The sequence below is a fragment of the Lethenteron reissneri genome, chromosome 53 (genome assembly GCF_015708825.2).
Source record: "Lethenteron reissneri isolate LAM-NWPU_2019-01 chromosome 53, ASM1570882v1, whole genome shotgun sequence".
Classification (NCBI taxonomy): Eukaryota; Metazoa; Chordata; class Hyperoartia; order Petromyzontiformes; family Petromyzontidae; genus Lethenteron; species Lethenteron reissneri.
In genome coordinates this window covers 2,889,252-2,893,122 of record NC_083831.1, presented here as the reverse complement: position 1 = coordinate 2,893,122, position 3,871 = coordinate 2,889,252, and the positions used below count along the sequence as shown (strand labels likewise).

Below are 3,871 nucleotides of genomic sequence, written 5' to 3'. Positions count from 1 at the left end.
TGCGAGCGTACGAATTGTGCCACGTTACAAGAACCACGCGCGCACACACAGAGTGCGCGCGCGCGTGTGTTTTATTATCCATAGTAATTCAATACGTGCGGCGCCGTTTGTCGATCCGCTGCTGGATGAAAGCCACAGAAAGGGCATCCACTTCCGGTCATGCGGGCGGGAGGGACGGGGGGGGGTGTTTGGCCATACATCGCCGCACTGGGCAGTGCAGGTTGGTGAATGGGGTGGGTCAGTGGGTGGGTCGGTGGGTGGATGGGTGGATGGGTGGGTGGTTGGATCGGCTGGTGGATCGGTGCATCAGTGGGTGGGTAGGTGGATGGGTGGGTGGTTGGGTCGGTGGGTGGGTGGATTGGTGGGTGGATCGGTGGATGGGTGGGTGGGTCGGTGAGTCTGTGGGTGGGTGGGTCGCTGGGTGGGTGGATCTGTGGATTGGTGGGTGGATGGGTGGAACGGTGGGTGGGTGGATCAGTGAGTGGGTGGGTCGGTGGGCGGTGCAGATCTCACTCGCCACTCGATGATAGACGCCGTGACCAGGAATCGAACTCAAGGTGCATTGCTGGGCTCAAAGCACACAGACAGCCACGCGATATCCCCAGATTTGGCGGAGGGTTTTTCGAAGTGGTCACCTCTAACCCCCACGCCTCGTATGCTTTGCTCACAGGCCACGTGCCGAGTCACCATGTGCCGTACAGGAGACAGCTGCCACTGGGGGTGCCCCAGGCTAGACCACACAGCAGCGATTATCGCCCCCTTACTGGCAGACTAACGACGCCACTATTCTTTCATTACATTTTGGCGTGGATAGACAGAACGCTCACCCCGCGCGCTCACCTCCTAATCCCCCCCCCCTCACCCACCACTCCATATCTACCCCCTCCCCCCACCCCTCTCTCTCTCTCTGGGTTATTGACCGCCCTAACGAGCTCGTGACGTCGCTGCCGTTGCAGATCATTGCCTTCGACGAGCTCAAGAAAGATCTGCGCGCGTCCACGGATCCGGAGAGCAACCCCAATCAGGTGAGAGGGCCAAAGTTCGTGGCGCCTTCCACACGCGCCCGCGGGCGTCATTGCTTCTGAGTTGGGCCGCCTTCTCGCGTCGGTGGCGACGAGAGCGTTCGTGCGGTGATCCACCAACACCTCGCTGCTGCCTCCTGATCGCTTCAGGCCACATGCGGCTGCATAGCCACCGCTGGCGGTCTGAGCCCGGTCACCGTACGGCACGCAACGACAAAAAAAACCATGCGCCCATCATACTATCTTCTTGGTTCTTTCGGTAAAGTCACGTAGAAGGGAAGTAATAAAATAATAAAAAGAAAAAAAAGAAAATAATTATTTTATTATGTTTTATTTTTATAATAAAAATTAACATAGAAGGGAAGTAATAAAATAACAAAAATAAAACATAATAAAATATTTATTTTATTTTTTTATTTTCATAATAAAAATAATAAAATAATTATTTTATTATTTTATTACTTCCCTTCTACGTGACTTTACCGAAAGAACCAAGAAGATGAATCCCTGCAGTCACGAAAGCTTTAAATCGAAACCCATCATACTAAATTTGGCGATAATTCCAGCTGTGAAAATTCGAACTACGGAACGTTGCACGTTGCGAGACGGTTGATAAGAGGGCGCAATGGTGGCAGCTTAGGGGATAGTGCCTCATCCAGCAGTGGAGAGACCACGGCCGATGATGACGATTAGGACTGTTGCTAAAATTGGGAGACAAATTGTGTCCTTCATTTCCACCCCGTTCCATGCGCTGTGCCTCTTCTCTCTGTAATCTCGCGGGGGTGGTGAGTGGGGTGGGGGTGGAGGGTGGGGGGTGAACGAGCCATCCGTCGACGCTGTCTCCCTTACCCTTTAGCTTCGTCCCCGTAGATTTAAGTCCACGCCGGGAGATTATCGGCAGCAGCGGCGGCGCTGGTGCAGATCGCGCGCACTCATTCCGGCGGAGAGATAAGTTTCAAATTTTTCCGCCACGCCAAGTTGCCCCCGGTACCAAGGGCAATGAAGGGGGAGGTGGTGGTGGTGGGGGGGTTGTAAAATTCAACACGGCTCGCTGCGCTGAAGGCTAAGACGGCGTCCCTGCAATTGCCAGCTCACCCCCCCCCCCCCCCCATTCGCGTAACCGCTGGTTGGGGGAATAACGTGCTTTCTGGGCTCCCAGTTCACCGTTTTTCCCTGCAGGGTTCGTGTATGGGAACAAAACCGCTCTACCTCACTCGCCTGCTCACCCGTGTCCGGCAGGCGAGGCAATGTGTGGGAGGCCGCTTGCCTTCGTTATCCGCGTGCATCACCACCCCCCTACCCCCACCACTCCCCCCTCCCGCCCTGTGCCAACCTAGCCAACGAGTTCCTTTTCGCTGCCAGCCTGAAGCCACTCTCTCTCTCCTCTCTCCTATCGCTCTCCCTCCTCGTCTCGCTGTCTCCTCTCTCTTCTCTCCCCAAGTACCACGCTCTCGCCAAATCCACGCGCGCACGGTGGGATTAATCCTCTTATTCAGACCTACTCTTAGTTTTTTCAGTAAAGTCACGTAGGTAAAAAAAATTTAATTAAAATTAATAAAAAATAAAATAATAATAAATAATAAAGGTTTTTTTTTTTTTTACGTGACTTTACCGAAAAAACTAAGAGTATGAATCCTTGCAGTCACGAAAACTTCAAATCTAGAATTATTCAGACCTCTTCGCCGGACCTCTTAGCCATTCGCGGCCGTCTGGAATCATCTCGCATGCCTGGCCCACAGACACTGCGTGCCGTTTTGGATGATGGGAAGGGAGGGGGGTGGCTCAGAGACCACCCGCACGTAAATAATAGATGTGTCGTTCAACCCACCACCACCCGACACAACCAATTAGATAAGGTTTGTCACGTAAGCAACAATTCGTTACTAGTTCAACAAACGCTGGTTGTGTGTTGGAGAGTAAATCCCACCCACAATATTTACAATTCTAGTACAGACACTCCTCTGCTTACGAACGAGTTAGGTTCCAGAGGCATGTTCCGAAGTCAATTTGTTCGTAAGTCCAACTTTACTCCTGTCGATTGCAAACATGCTGTACGGTATGTACACTAAACACGGGGAATGGCTTTAAATGTTCTATAATCTCCTGTAGATGTTGATGCCACTGGTTATTCACGTTCTGTAGATGTAGATGCCACTGGTTCTTCATGTTCTGCAGATGTAGATGCCACTGGTTCTTCATCTTCTGCAAATGTAGATGCCACTGGTTCTTCATGTTCTGCAGATATAGATAGCACTGCCTCTTCACATTTTCAGATAGAGATGCCACTGATTTTTCACGTTCTGCAGATGTAGATGCCACTGGTTCTTCACGTGCTGCAGATGTAGATACCACTGATTCTTCACATTTTGCAGATGTAGATGCCACTGGTTCTTCACGTTCTGTAGATGTAGATGTCACTGATTTTTCACATTTTGCAGATGTAGATGCCACTGGTTCTTCATGTTCTACAGATGTAGATGCCACTGCTTCTTCACGTTTTGCAGATGTAGATGCTACTGGTTCTTCATGTTCTACAGATGTAGATGCCAATGCTTCTTCACGTTTTGTAGATGTAGATGCTACTGGTTCTTCAGGTTCTGCAGATGTAGATGCCAATGCTTCTTCACGTTCTGTAGATGTAGATGCTACTGGTTCTTCACGTTCTGCAGATGTAGATGCCAATGCTTCTTCACGTTCTGTAGATGTAGATGCTACTGGTTCTTCACGTTCTGCAGATGTAGATGCCAATGCTTCTTCTCGTTCTGTAGATGTAGATGCTACTGGTTCTTCACGTTCTGCAGATGTAGATGCCAATGCTTCTTCACGTTCTGTAGATGTAGATGCCACTG

General features: G+C 50.5%; 1 protein-coding gene across 1 annotated transcript in view; it reads left to right on the top strand.

Annotated features, from left to right (window-relative positions):
* Positions 1 to 931: 931 nt before the first annotated feature.
* The window catches only part of LOC133356362 (protein cornichon homolog 2-like), a 50,092-nt gene continuing 47,152 nt past the window's right edge, over positions 932 to 3,871 (top strand). Inside the window, exon 1 of the mRNA XM_061573841.1 lies at positions 932 to 1,025. The gene's annotated coding sequence lies outside the window, so the exon portion shown is untranslated. The remainder of the gene's footprint in view (positions 1,026 to 3,871) is intronic.